General features: G+C 43.3%; 1 protein-coding gene across 20 annotated transcripts in view; it reads left to right on the top strand.

The window, feature by feature from the left end:
• Positions 1-15737, top strand: part of Magi1 (membrane associated guanylate kinase, WW and PDZ domain containing 1) — a 592347-nt gene that overhangs the window by 367204 nt on the left and 209406 nt on the right. The window contains exon 1 of one of the 20 annotated variants that reach the window (XM_041638322.1): positions 4742-4946. The exons of the other annotated variants lie outside the window; for them this stretch is intronic. The gene's annotated coding sequence lies outside the window, so the exon portion shown is untranslated. Of the gene's footprint in view, positions 1-4741; positions 4947-15737 lie in introns of those variants that run through there. 20 annotated transcript variants of the gene reach the window in all.

The following is a 15737-nucleotide window of genomic DNA, read 5'->3' as shown; positions in this document are numbered from 1 at the left end:
TCTCTAAAGACAGCTTCCTTAGTATATTATTCCCCAAAATAACTCATCTGTCTAGGTTTTCAAATTAGTAATTATATATGACATTCTCTTACACATGAAGATAAATATTTTTTCTATTTATAATGCCTTACCTTTTGTATTTGAAACGAGTGACACAATTTCTCTTCATGATTTTGTTTGCCAAAGATTATTTTTTTATACTTTCACAGAATACAACAAAAACAAACTTCCTCTCTTCATCCTTTTTTTCTTATTGCCTGCGGTCTCTTATCTATATTTCCACTTTAATGTCACTATTCTCACACCATACATTTTAAAACAGCCTCATTGAAATGTATCACCCATTTTTTTAAAAACTTGGTTTTTTTTAGTCTATAACCGGCTCCTTGTATCCATGGATTCAAACAACTTCAGATTCTGTGTTAAGCTTACACTGGATGTGTCCTTCTTGAGTGTTAATGACTTATTTTCTTGTCACCATTCTCGAAGCAACACAGTTTAACAATGCTTAGGGAGTATAAGTAACCCAGAAGGGATTTACAGTATTTGAAAGGCCTAAGTTATGAGCACAGACACATTCTTTTGACTGTTTACTTCTTTTTGATGACTATGAATACTATCACATACATCATATACCTTTTTATGTCGGCATGTATTTTCATTTCTCTTGAAATGGAATTGTTCTGCCAGACTGTCTTCCAAAATGGCAGCCCCATTTTATATTCTTATTTGAGAGTTTCATCTTTGCTAGTTGTCATTTTGATTAAAATGTCTTCATGCCTATGAAGTGATATGTCACGGTGGTCGTGACTTATATTTCCTGATGTATTACCCAGTTACACTGAGCACATTCTTATGTGTTTGCTGGTCACTGGTGTGTCACCATTGGGGAGCTGTCTATTTAAATCCCTCACTTGTTTTTTTAATGGACTGTTTGTTGTTGTATTATCTTGTTGTAGAAGTCCTTTGTATATTTTGGATATAAATTCCTCATCAGATATGATCCACAAGTATTCTCTCCCTTTGTATTGATTCTCTTTTCCTTATCTTGGTAGGATTATCCTCGGGGGAAAAAGGGAGCTCTTCAATTTGTAATGTGCTTAATTTCCGTGTGTACACCGTTGATATCATTGCCTGAGGACTATAAAGACTGATAACTTTTCTAAGATTTGTATGGCCTTCTGTCTGTCATTATTATCTCTTATGAGTAAATCTTCATGTGTAGTGTAAAAAGGGGCAGCTGTATTCTTTTGTATACGAATATCCAATACTCCCAGCACTGTTAGATGACTTTTTAAACCTTTTAAAAGTTTATCTTCATGTTTATAGCTTCATATATAGCATAATTGAGTTGTTTTCTTTCATTCTTTGATAAGTAGACTTAGGGCTGTGGTTTCCTTCTGTGTGGGTGCCTAGGCCCATCCTGCAGAGTTAGTTTGTATTAGTGCCCACTTTTGGCCTCCTTTCTGTTGTTAATGTCTATTTTTACTGTGTTTCAGTTAGTGAGTGTGGCCTGGATTGTCATTCAACATAACTGTATCCAAGGACAATTCTATTATAGTCACTACATACAGAGCTCCTCTTCCAACCTCATAGATTGGTTATCCCTGTTTGTTATATCCCACTGTGCCATGCTCTTGGCATGTACTAAATAAATTTGCTGGCAAGACATATGGAAAGCAGGCGTGGTGGTCTGAGCTGTGAGCCCAGGACACAAGAGGCCGAGGCAAGTGGATAGAAATCAAGTTCATGGCCAGCATGAAATACATAGTAAGATCCTACCTTATGATAACAAATCAAAATAGTAGAGTATGATCACTAATTAAGTCCTGCCACGGTCATTCATGACTGTAATCCCAGCACATAGAAGGCAGAGGCTGGGGAGTTGGCAGAAGTTTGGGACTAGCTTGTTCTACATAGAGAACTTCCAGCTATCTAGAGCGATATAGTAAGACCTGATATCTCAATACTCTCCCCCCCAACAACTCCCCCCAGCCCCCGAAGACATATTCATAGACACCTGTTAGCAGATCCACACCTTGAACGGTCAAGGTTAGTGCCATAGCAGTAGCGCAAAGCCTGTGTCTATGCTAGACTCACCATCTGCATCCACACACCTACTCACTATACTTGCCTCATGGGGCACAGACTCTCCATTCTCCCTTTTACAGGGCAGAGGGAGGGTAGAGGTGTTGCCAGGTGAAGCTGTTTGCCCCATTACTCACATGAGAAAGAAGCAGAGTTGGCCGTTGCACTTGTTTGGGCCCAGTTCCCACCTTAGAAACCAATCTGCACTCCTGCCTCCAAAGTGCTCATCACGTTTACTTGGTCTGATGGCTAAATATTTGTTCAGAAGGAAACCCTTTGGCCTTTTCTCACAGCGTGTTAAAATGTTGATAGGAAGACATATCTACACCTCATTTTTACCATGAACCGAAGACCCTGTCTGCCTGCTTCCTGGGTCTCGAAATCAAGTAATAATGAATGAAGCACACAGTGGTTCTTATTTTTATATGTGACCAGTGTGGTTTCAGAAGACACTATGAATAGCTTTCTTTATTTTAGTTGGAGACCACTTGATCTCTGCAAGCCTGAAGTTGAGGGTGTTTTCTCTGATAAAGCTACAGCAGATTCCCAAGGTCTCTTTGCTTCTCCTTGCATTTCTCTTATACATAAAGAAGCCTGATGTTGGGCTAATTGAAAATCATTTGGATTTTTCCTTCTCTCTCTCTTCTCTCTCTCTCTCTCTCTCTCTCTCTCTCTCTCTCTCTCCCATGTTCTCTTTCAAGAGAGAAAACATGAAGTTGGGTGGGGAAGGAGATGGGAAGGATTTTGAAGGAGTTGGGGGAAGGGATAGACTATGCTCAAAATATATGAGATTTTTAAAAATAAAAAAATAAATTTAAAAAGAAAATTATTTGTTTCTGCTGGGCGGTGGTGGCGCACGCCTTTAATCCCAGCACTCGGGAGGCAGAGGCAGGCGGATCTCTGTGAGTTCGAGACCGGCCTGGTCTACAAGAGCTAGTTCCATGACAGGCTCCAAAACCACAGAGAAACCCTGTCTCGAAAAACCAAAAAGAAAAAAAAAGAAAATTATTTGTTTCTGTTAAGGATATTTCCCATCTAAACGAGGGCTGTTCTTTTTTTTCCTGCCTAGTAAGTCGGAAGAAGCTGGCTGTTTCCCTCACCTGCTCTGTTGTCAGTTGGTAACTGCATCCCAGGCAAAGTTCTGGTCCCCAGATATCTGACCAGGCTGCCCTGTCAGATTTCTCTCCCCCATATTCAAATGTTTTGCTATCTGTTGACTTTCATCCTCTCAGTCCATTTTTTTTCTCATCATTCTCCATCTCAAAGTTTTAGATTCCTTGTCTCTTGTCCATACATTTAGATACTTTAGTATTTATTTATTTATTTATTTATTTATTTGATTTTTCGAGACAGGCTTTCTCAGTGTAGACCCAGCTGTCCTGGAACTCACTTTGTAGACCAGGTGGGCCTCCGATTCACAGAGATCAGCTTGCCTCTACCTCCTGAATTCTGGGACTAAAGGAATGCTGAGATTAAAGGTGGGCACCACCAGACTAGTTTTAACTTGACAGTCCCTTGCATACGACTCTGGAGCTATGGGGATGCAGGTGATGGGTGGTACCTTCTTTTGTAGTCAAAGGCATACTCTGGTGCTACCAGTGTTTTCCTCAACTGCCAACAGAAAATATCTACTCTCTGGAGTGAGTTCTAAGTCTCTAAGGAATGTTTTCCACTCACCACACAGAATAAGGACACTGAACTAGGAATAGGCCTGCGATCAAACGTCTGAGCTGGAGGGGTAGGGAGATGACTGGTACAGAGCTGCTTGCGCAAGCGTGAGGACCTGAGATCCCAGCTCTCTTCCCAAAGCCAGGTGCAGCAGCTGCACCTTTCGTCCTAGTGCTGGGGAGGCGGAGGCAAGAGTATCTCAAGGGGCTTGCTGTCCAGTAGTCCCGCTCAGCTGGTGAGCTTCAGGCTCAGTGGTAGACCCTACCTCAAAAATTAAACTATAGAAACGACTGACGATACACTCTCACCACACACACACACACACACACACACCCCAAGAAACGAAAAAGTAAGTTTGAATACAAGGTGATAAGCCTCAAAGAACATGATTCTAAATGAGAGTCTACCTTTAATTTTTTTTTTTGAGTCAGCTGCTTGAAGGGGAATCCTTCAAATTCTCATTCTCGACTTCTCCATCATCTTTAACTCCAAGAAATAACTGTTGCAAATATAAGAATTATGTGTGTGGAATTTCTTTCAAAGTTAGGAGAAAGGCCAAGGGGACTTGGGAGGCATTGTCCCTGTTCCTGAGAGTCACCCACCTTTCCTTACCATACCTCCAAGCTCTTGCCCATCTGTCCACTCAGCTGCCAGTCCTTAGCAAATGGGGCAACCCGATTTCCCGCCTTTCCTTGGCCAAGGGCTCCCTAGGACCAATCGGGTGATGGGGACTTGACATGTCCTGGTAGGGGAGCTAGCTGGGTCCCGCCCCCTCCCGCCCCCTTCACAGGTGCAGCCCTAATCCCCCCTGGCCTAGATATCCGGCAGCCTCTAAGAACCCGGGCTCTGTGATGTAATGCGCTTTTTTCACACTCCCGGCTTAAATACAGATGGAAATTGTTGTCATGTGTTAGAAATGTCGCCAGTGATATAAAAGGCGCAAGCTTGAGCATCCTCTCTCCCTTCTCGCATATCAGCTGCTCCTCCAGCCAGAGTCTGTGCCCTGGAAAACCCACTCGGTGGTCAGGTGGCAGAGGAGCCCCCAGATAGCTTAGGAAAGGGTTCAGATCCCACTCCCCACCCCCGCCTCTCCTTACAGCCGCTGCGGAGCCGAGGACCAGCGTGGTGGGAGGCTCTTTCAGGCGCACAAAAGGAAGGATTAATCTTGGCGATTGGCTGGGCTTTGGCAGGCAAGTACAAGTCCACGATCTCCTCCTGGCCGCCCCCTGCCCACTTCTGGATTCGAACGCTCGGCCACTGGAGGAAGACTGGGATCAGCTAGGCGGCGACCGGGGTGCCTACCACCGGAGGTTTGCACTTGGGTTGTGGGAACATCCATGGAGGTGAAGATGCCATGTGTGGTGTGTGGACCAGGGAGGAGGGGAGGCAGTGGGCCAGCTTGGGAGGGCCAGATGGCTGAGGCTGCGTTTTAATTCAACGGCAGGCAGGCCCCGTTTGGCTGGGCAGGGTGGGAGGAGAAGCAGGGAAGGAAAAAAAAAAAATCAGAGGTCAGTGGGTAGGGAGAGGCTGGGCTCCCGAGCAGATGCCTGACGAACAATGGGGCTTTTGAAGGGGATGCTGGAGGAAGTGTGGCGTGCGCTTTGTATTGCCTCCTCCGCATTGCAGGTTGGAATCGGGCAGCTAAATTTTAATGAAGTGCATTCCAAAGTGTGCTAGTCAGCCTGGGTTTGGGGAACCAGAGCGAGGGGCGGCCCCCAGGCTTTGCTGAATGGGGGACTAGGGACTGGAGGGGGAGGGGGGCCGCCGAAATGAGTTCCTGATGGATGGTAAAGGAGCAGATGAAAGCCTGCTCAGTGTGGAGGGCAGGGTAAGGGGAGGGGGTTCAGCCGTAGGCCCCGTGCATATTAATAGGCTCCAGCAGGTGTTGGTAAATGCGTGTTGCAGCATTGTTCCGGCGCCCGGGCTGGAGTAGGCGGGGAGACCGAGAGCTGCTTCTCCTGGCGGTAGTAGGCAAATGCCTTTGCACTTTGGAAGAGCTTTGCTAGCTCTCAAGAAAATAAAGAAGGAAAGGACCACCATCCCCTCTCTCCTTTCCCCCAGTTTTAAAAGGAGGAATGTACATGCAGAAGGTTTTTTAAGTTTGCTTCCTGGAAATTAACATGTGTTTGTGAGAGCACTGTCTTATCTAGGTAAGGTATGCTTGTCTGTGGGCATCAGGAAACAGGATTCCGGAGTCTGGCTTGTGAGTGCTTGGGACTTGAAAGGCTGCTCTCCCTAGCTGGTTCTTAATGAGCCAATCCTGGAAGGCTGGGATCTTTATTTTTTAAAGAGGCAGGAGGGTGTACCTTCCTTCTCAGCCTCGAATCTGTCCGACCTGAGTACCAAGGGGGCAGTGAAGTGTGCAAGGAAGCTGTCTCAGCCACAGAGTTGGCCTTCCACACAAAGGGCGTGGATTTGTGTCTGAACTAAATGGTTTGAGGGTATGCCTTGTTTATTTGTAAGGATTAGGAATAGGCCCCTTTCTCTTGCCAAGAGTTGCCTATGCCTAGAGCCCTATCCATTGAGAATCATTTAGGAGGCTTTTTAGTTGGGACTGTGCACTGGTCAAATAACCCTTGCTGGTTTTGTTGTTTGCTTGCGTGCTTGTTTTTACTACTCTTGACTAGAACCTATTCAGTGTTTTCAAAAGGTTCAGACATATTCATTGGAGGCTCAGATGAAAACTGGAAGCATTTGCAGGGGAAGGGGCGTGTGACGTGTGACTCCTATGTTGAAAATATTTAACTGGTTTTATATGTAACTATGTACATTTTAACACGGACTAACATTGACTTTTGGGGTTTTGAGAAAAATGGTTTTGTTGAGAAAAGGTCACATTTTTTTTTTCATCTATAAGGCTAGTTCCTCATGAAAACTGGTGTTTTACCAGAACTTTGGAATTCTCCATTGATCAGATGTATGTTTGGATCCTTTTCATGACTGAGCTTGCACAGTACCTGGTCAATAAGGTCTAGCGCACACTTGCCTATGAATTTTAGTGCTGTTGAAAGCTTGAGCAGATTAATGGTGTCAACACTATGTTGAGGCCTCCATTTCTCAGCTGAGCAAACAGAAACAGTCTGCCTTTGCCCCTGGCTGCTTTTCTGCTTTGGGCTTTGGGGAGGAGAATGGGGTAGAAGGAAGGGATTGCTGTTAGGACCCATCTCTGACCACCTCCCACTCCCATTGTACCCCACCCCCAGAATGTTGGAACATTCCTGTTTTGCTTCCCTCTCTAGTTTCTCAGGCTACACATTTCAAGTTGTGTTTCTATGGCAATGCCTTGAAGAAAATGTTTGATACTGTATCTGACTCTCTTGTGTTTTCACTACAGAGGAGGAATTGACCTATTATTCTATCTTTGTTTCTTTCACTAAACTTAGACTTGCTGGTCCTTGCTGAGCAGAAAGCAGGGGCAATTGTGTTTGTTACAGAAGTTTTCCCAAAAAGACTAGAGCATCCGTGTGTGAGTGACCCAGGGTGTGTCCCAGTGGAGCAACCATCCACTGGATTTATTCCACACTGAGACTTCCTGTGATACACAGATATAGATGGGCCACTGTGATATATAAGATAACAGTCCATGAGTTATTGGTACCCAAAAAGTCATGGCTGGAGCTGATGTGCAGCCAGGGCATTTCCCAGTAGTGCATTCTACCTCACTCTCTCCTGTGTCTAGAAGAAAGAATAAAGGCGAGGGAGAAAGAAGAAAACCTTTACATTTACAAAGAAGTCAAACATGGATTGACTAGTAGCAGTTACTAAAATGAATGAGTAAGCAAGCAAATAATAAATAAAATGTTGTCATTTCTCTTTGCCCCTAGGCAAGTGTCTTTAAAGCAGTTAAGTTGACAGCAACTGAGATTTCATGATCTGTATGTACCACTAAGTATGTAGTTCAACGTGTTTCTCCAATTTTGGCTTATTAGACTTTCTATAGGAATAGAATGTGCGGAGACTTAGGCCTAAATGTAAAAGAGTTTCTCTAGTTAATAATGACTATAGAGGTGCAAATATCAGAAAAGGCAGAATCAAAGGCAACTCTCCATTCAAATATTTTTTTCTTTGCTATTGTATTTTTCTGGCAAAATCCAGTTCCTTTGGTAATCCATTATTCTCCCAGCATGTTTATTTTCTTGTTTAAAAAAAAATGTTTCTAATGTTGATAATCAGACCCCAAATATTTAAATGTAAGCACATCCCTCGCAGTCATACTGACACCCTCTGGCACCAGACAAACTGTCAGAGCATTTTTGAGAAGTTGGTGGAAAGAAAAGGCAGCACTGGCAGCCATTGATGTGGGAACTCTGCAGATGCCCATGTGACAGACGGCAGGTCGTCTCTTGTTGGCTTTCCATCTTCTGAAGTGCTAGGGACAGTGGCTCTAAAGATCTTGTTCTTGATCCCCAGGTCTTCTATGGAAGTTTCTGCCATTGTTGGCCCCCAACACATCTCTACAGCTTGTCAGAGAGGCTCACAACTGGGGATTATGGCTAAGCATTGCCTCCTGAGCACTGCCGCGTGTTGTTTCTCTTTGGTAACCTTTCGGCCTCTCGTCTTTTACTTATAAAAAGGGCTCTTCCATTTGTCCTGAGAGTTTACTGTGTTGATGACTGATGCCATGGGGATACTCAGTTTGGTTTGGTGTATTCCCCTTCTGCACATCTTGGGCTCTGGTTGCCCATTTTGATTCTTTCTTCCAAGGAGATTGGCATCTTTGAAGTTTCAACAGACGTCAGATTGAGGCATAAAATCAATGGGAAAATGTTGTTTGACATTTGCTGTGATGTTTGAAAGAGTCCAAACATGAGAGTAAAGAGAGACCCCAGGCTTGAAAATGACCCGCCAACTTCAAACCTCTTCGATGTTTGCCGTTATATGGCCTGAAAGGAAAAGAAATAAATCCTAAGGCATAGACTTCTTTTCTTTGTGATAAACATACTTGTTTATGGAGCCTTTTGCCATTTTCCTTTCTGGATCCCGGTTCTAAGTGCCATGCCTAGTACATAATACGTATTGAGTGAATTACTACTTGAATGAGTGGATGCACCAGGAACCCTGGGCAGTCATTTAAAGTTTGATCTGAGTGCTAGAGTGCTCTTGCTTCTGCCAATACCTGAAAAAAATCATTTCAAAAATAGAGAAAGGAGGGACAGGTCCCCCACATTTAAAGATGCATGTTCTCTTCTGCAAACTAGATAGTTTTCCCATATGCCATAGGAAATAAAGCACTTAGCGTTCTGCTCACTGTTTAATTGATCTTCAGGGTGATGCTGAATTATTGTGTGGGGTGTATTTCTGTTCCGTGGTAAAGATTAGATCCATGTGAATCTACAAATTTGACAACAGCTATATGAAATAACTTGCCGAAAAGCAATAAGTGCCATAATTTTCTAATTAATTGTAGAGCAATGCCAAAGAGTGTTGCTTTAAAAAATACTAAATATAGGTAGGGCCCGAAAGGGAGGCTGGTCTGCAAACATTTGGGTTTATGGAAGCCTTTACTACTTTTCTTTATGGCTTTTTGGACCCTTACGTCATTATTGACATTTGTGTTTAGTGGTAAAGTTACTACCCGGAAGTAGCACACATGTGTGTGCCTACTCTGCGCCTTGAGTACCGAGGACTATAGTATAGTAACTGTGCCTTGGATAGTGAGGACTGTAGTATAATAAGAGACGCAGACTAGATTTGAGCTTCTGAAGCTTGAGTTAGAACCCAGGTTGACTTAGTCCAATCAAGGTAGAGAGAGGAGGATGAGGTAGAAATGATTATTGTAAGGAAATACTTTGTGTGAAATTTATTCCTAAAAGCTATAGTGTGATCAAAACAAAAGTTGACTTGATTGTTTATAAATGAGGTCAGTCACAAAGATAAATATAATATATAATTTCATTGACCTCAGTTTCATCCCGCAAAAGGTGTGTGTGCCCTCTCTCAATTTTCTCCATTAATATATGCATAAGCAGCCTCTATTCCTGTTTAATCAGTGCTACTGTTTTCCACCTGAAATTGACTTCTTAATTAATTAAAGTATCATTGCCAAAATTTTGGTAGCAAATGCCCCTTGTCTAGGGCAGAGTGGTATAATGCTTTTAATTTTCATTTTGATGCTGGGACTTTGGGTTGCCTCCCTTATCCCTCCCATATTGATATACAATAACTAGCCCAGCACACGAGTTCCGCTTGGCTTTTCTTGTTACCATCAATCACATCTGGGCAACTTTCCATGTCAGTACACGTTTGCCTACTTCCTGCTCTCTAGTCATTATTGAAATCTGGGTTTTTAGGCTGCTTCATGCTTGAGCTAGCTCATTTAGTCCTAAGATAGATTGAAACGTTCAACAAATATTAATTTTGCAACATTTCTGTTCTGAGAACCATTGGGATGCTTGGGATGAGGGTCCAGCATGGGGCCTGTGTTACAGTCGGGGGGTTTGGCAAGAGTCGGTTATTTAGTGTACAAAATGGTGCAGATGTGGTGGGGGGGGGGGAGCAGAGGAGAGGAGGAAGTCCAGGAACATGGGGATTGGGTGTGTTGCAGTTTCAAATAGGGTCTTTAAGGTGTCAGGTTAGACCCCACAGGGAAGAAAACATAAACATTGACAGCGTGAGGGAAGGAGCTATGTCTGGTGATGGACTGTCCAGGATAGACACTACAGCAGGAATGCTAACTGCACTCTCAAGAGAAACAGCAGGAAGATGAGAATGGCCGGAGAAGAGAAGGTGGGGAGAACTGTGGAAAGCGGCATTTCAGGGCCCAACCGTACTACTCAAAATGAATCGTGCCATTGTAGGGGCCTGAGAAGAATGCAGAGTACTCTAGGCAGGGTGCTGAGATGTCTGGAGGAGTGGAAGAGCGCAGCTGGGAAGCTCGGAGGAGAGATGCGCTGAAGCCATGGATGTTTTTGGTGAGGGTGACAAGGGATGAAGAGTGACTCCGAGCTTATTTTTATATTTTTTATTTTTGGTTTTTCTAAATAGGATTTTTCTGTGTAGTCTTGGGTGTTCTGTGTAGACTGGGCTGGCCTTGAACTTGGAGATCCACCTGCCTCTGCCTCCCCAGTGCTAGGATTAAAGGTGTGCATCACCTCTGCCTAGCTTTATTTTTTAAGGGTAGTTGTTTGGGTTTGATCGTTTGTTTGGGTTTGTTTGTTTTTTAGCTTGAATATATGGGGAAGCTGAGAAAGTGACATCTCATGTTTTAAGTCAGGAGTTTAACTAGGACTTAGTGAATGAGAAATGTCTTATTAGACAAAACATGGGTTCTCAGGGGTTTATGGTCTGGAGTTATGGAAACCTCCATTATGCCATGAGTTAGGCTGTCATTAGTTAGGTCACTCCTATGACAACACTGTTAGAGCCGTAACTTTGTACATACTTGGAACTTTCTGGAGGTTCGACTTCTGAGGTGTCTGCTATCGCTGGGTGAAAAGGGTAGGTATTTTCTATGCGTGTGTGCATTTGTGTATGTGTGTTCATGTGTGTGTTCATGAGGATGCATGTGTTCAGGTCCACATGCATGCACGTGAAAGGTGTATGTGGAGGTCCATGGGCAACCTCTGGTGTCATTCTCAGAATTCTGTCCACCTCCTTGGGACAGGGTTTTTCATTGGCCTGAAACTTCACAATTAGGGTGGACCGACTGGCCAGGGAGCTCCAGAAATCCACTTGTCTCTGCTTGCCCAGCACTGAGATTACAAGCCTGGCATTTTTATGCGGGTTCTGTAGATCCAACTCAAATCTTTGTGCTTGCAAAGTGAGCGCTTCCTAGCCGAGCCATTCCTCTAGCCTTAGAGAATGCGTGTTTTAGGGTTAGAAACTCCTTTACAAAGGAATTTCGTAATGCACGTTCTTGTCAGCGTGTGCAAGTTTTCATTTCCTTTCACCTTCCTTCCAACTGTATCAGTCTTTAAGGGTTGCATAGATTGATAGAAGAAATGGTGGGTACAAATATGGTCTCCCTACATACATATTTATAATTAAATAAAGGTTTTTACCCAGGCCTCTCATGTCCTCAGCCTCAGAGGTTTGTGTCCTGGTCCTGGAAGATGTAAGAATTTGCTCCCCTCTGTGAGAGTTTGCCTACCATGGGCATAGTGGTAGCATGGGCCATATTTAGCAGGACAAACTAATTGCCTGAGGACTTAGCTTTCTGCAGGAGGCTGTAACATACTCAGCATTGTTCAAGCAGCTAATTAAAGACTGATGGGGAGGCAGCCAAGTAGCAGTTTTAAAGTACATCTCCTGTAAAAGGGGAAATTTTAAATTATGCCCTTATATCATCCTCAGAAAGAACAGTGCATTCCGGCATGTGGACAGGTTTTAGTACCTAATGCGAAATTAAAAGTAGTTGGCACAGCCATGGTAAAGTAAGTGCCCAGTGAATTCAAATTTCTTTAAAAATTATACAAGGTTGATTGAGGACTTTTTTTCTTAATTAATGAGACAAATACTCAATATGTCTCAGCTACAAGGAAGATAGTGGACTAGGGCATGGGAGACAAAGTTGCATGAAGTGTGGCCTTTTCTCTCACTCAGTATCCAGTGGCATTGATGGTAGGAAATGCACCTGGGGGAGATGGCATGCTGTCATATGAACTATGTAAAGGTATTTGGGGGACAGCGAGTATAGTTGACATGGCTGGAATTCAGGTCACGGATGGTCTGGTGGCTTTGAGGGGAAGAGGACAGAAAAACAGGAAACCTGGAGATCTTGTGCACATCTTGAAGAGTATCTGTATTTCTGCGAAGTCACTCACCGTGGAGCGTGCGTGTATGAGAGTTGTGAGGGACTGTCATGGTAGGGCCGTAGTGGCTCTCCTGTGTCCTGCCAGAACATCAGTCTTAGAACTTCTCTTGAGGGCCTTGGGAATCTTGGAGGAATTTTAACTGAAGGAATTCCTTGCTTACATTTTTGGAAAATAACTCTGTCAGCTATCTACGGTAGAGGCTATCTAACTGATCCTCCGGCAAAATATGATCCACTGCTTGCTTCTTCTCACAAATAAAGTTTTTGTTTGTCTGTTTCGTTTTTGTTTGTTTGTTTGTTTGTTTTGTTTTGTTTTGTTTTTGGATATAGTCTTCATTTGGAATATGGGCCTTTTCTTTTTTTCCCTTCTTTTGTGTAACCATAGGGTATAGTTAGCCTGCCAACCCTGAGCTATTTGCTTGAAGAAAGTTTGTTAACCCTTGATTTAGAGTTTGAAGTTAATGCAGGTACATTTACAAGGAAGTTATGGCTAAAACGAAAGTCCTGAACCCGATTATTCAGTTAGAAGGACTTAGTGAGTAACAGAATGAGAAATACAAGGGAGAGGAGGAGTAATGACATATTGATTGGTTCTAGGAAGAGTGACCAGGGAAATTGAAAGGTCACAAGGGACATTTAAATGGAGATGTCCAGCAAAGTGGGAGGTGTTTGAGCCTCTGGCTGTCCTAAGAGGGTATGGGAGATGGTAAGTTGGAGTTTAGTCCTTTTTAGTACATACCACTCAGAAGTGCCTCATTTATCTTCCTTCTGCTTTGCTCCAGAAATGAATCCATCTCTGCCAGTTTTAATCGTGGCTCAAATCTCAGCTTCACACAGTTGAGGCAGCCATCCCTGTGTGTGGTGTGCCACTCAGATTCTCACTGCTGTGACAGATAGCTAACCGACAGGCAGGTGAAATGGCTTCCTCTTGCTCATGAGTTCAGAGGTTTCCGCCCACGATCCCCAGCTGGCGAGCAATGGGAAAGCAGAGCATCGGGTGGAAGGACATGGCTGGAGAAAAGCAGCTTCCATCCTAGCAGCCAGGGAGCAGGAAGGGACACGGGAAAACTAGATCTTTCAAAGGCATACCCCTGGGACCTGCTTCCACCAGGTTCTACCTCCTCCTTTCCCTCACCTCCCAATAATGTCATATTAATCCATTGATGTATTAGAGCACTCATCATTTAAACACCCCTAAAGATCTACCTCTGAATATTACACTGGACACAAAACATAGGAGCCTTCTGGTAAGTTCTAGTAAGAATGAATGAAATTTATGTCCTGGCAGTGCTGAAGCACACATGGGTAGCCTGTATATACAGGCAGTTCTGTATATATATGGCGGTTCTATTGAACTTGTTCATATTGGATTTTATGGTCTCAGGTGATGAGGACGACTGACCAGGTCTCTTCCTGAAGAGAACACCAGATCTCATTACAGATGGTTGTGAGCCACCATGGGGTTGCTGGGAATTGAACTTTGGACCTTTGGAAGAGCAGGCAGTGCTCTTAACCACTTAGCCATCTCTCCAGCCTAAACCTTAATATGGTACATTATGTAATCTGATCCACCCCAGCTCCAAACCCTTCCTGTAGAATCATGGGGAGTTATGACTATCTAGATGGCTCTTTACAAGCAAATATTTCTTTCTCTACCTAGAATATTAGTCTAAGGCTGAGTACAGTGTCTCATACATTTTTATGTGACTCTAGAGGCTATCATGCAATCCGTTCAATGTATTAATATTTATTTTGTAGTTACAAAACATGATACTCGAGTAGAGGAAGACAAACATCCTTCTTCTAAAATCTTTCATTGATTTGTTCAACAAAAAATTTGTCTAATGCATTAAATATTATTCAGGCAGTCTGCTATATTCCTGCAGTACGGTGGTTTACAATTCTTGCCCTTAGAGAACTTTTGTTTTAAAGGAAGAAGAGAAATAATACATTACCCACATGCTTTCATGCATTTCCAGTTCCTAAGACTATAAAGCATACAACTGTAGAAGGATTTGGGTATTTTAGCCTAATTCCATCGTCTTTAGAGATAGTCCTTGGGTTGCTCCTCTCACTTGTATGCTCTGATCCACTCTGAAGGACACAGGGTACATTGTTTTAATGTCCGCTTGCCATTCTTGGCCCTGCTTGGTGCTGATTTGGAAGACTGTTTTTCTCTTCTTTTGTTAATACGTCCTTACCAGACTTACTTTTATTGCAGATGCTCCGCTGTAATGGGGTCAAATTTGGGGAAGAATGCTTCACCCTTAGTCCGTTCTCTTATCTCACATGACACGCTGCTATCTGCATTCTTGAAATGTGACATGGAAAATTAAGGAACACGGAGTTTCTGGCAGTTTCCCATTTTCATCATTACATGAGCTGAAAGCATCAATTTTCATTTCATGCTTTGAATTGCTTGTAATAGGGGTTTTCAGTGAGTCTTTGGTAGGCAGATGAGCCAGCGCTCTGGGACCGTTCAGGAAATAGAATGACTCTGGAGCCCAGGGAGACTCACATGTGTCTGGAGAGGAGAATTCTAGATGTATTCCTCACCCAACCTTAAAGGACAGCTGGTCTTGCCATGTACTGAAGAAGCTGGTTGTTGTGTTACTGTGTATGATGCAAAGCTGTTGGGTGGAACATGCTTTATTTTCTGTGGATAGCGTGAGCATAGTGAGGTACTGAGCACAGTAGTATCTTCTGTGTGAGCTCAGAGATCCCTAACCTTAGAGCAGAGTGTCCCCAGCAGTGGTTTAGGGATGGGACTCCAAGGCAGTAGATGCAGTTATACTTGTGGTTTGATTTCCTTCGTGGTCAGTTTGACTTTATTCGTGGAGAGGTTGCATTTCCTTTCTTTAAAAACATTTTCTTCAAGGCAGCTTTTGTGACTTACGAGATATGTGGAAAACCTGTGTCTCCTACCCCAGACGCCTCTCTGTGTTGTGTTTGCATTTTCCAGAATGCAGAATGAAGGTGTTGGAGGGAACTATGTGCTTGCCAACCAGCAAGAGGGTGTTAAAAAAAAAAAAAAGTCTGTTATGTTTCTTGCCAGTTTGAAAATATGTATGTTCCAACATTTGTCATTAAGAAAACTTATGTTAGTTTGAGATGGCTTTAATTTAGGTGATTTTAAGTGTGTGCATTTGTATGTGTGTGTGCATGTGCTTGTGTATATGTTTGTGTGTGTGCTTCTAAGAAATGCTAAGTTTTTTGGTGTTGTTAAAAA

This window comes from Microtus oregoni, unplaced genomic scaffold (assembly GCF_018167655.1).
Source record: "Microtus oregoni isolate MIOR12 unplaced genomic scaffold, Mior012 000002F_ref0000024, whole genome shotgun sequence".
Lineage (NCBI taxonomy): Eukaryota > Metazoa > Chordata > Mammalia > Rodentia > Cricetidae > Microtus > Microtus oregoni.
The sequence above is the reverse complement of the archived record's forward strand: the minus strand, read 5'-3'. Positions and strand labels throughout refer to the sequence as shown.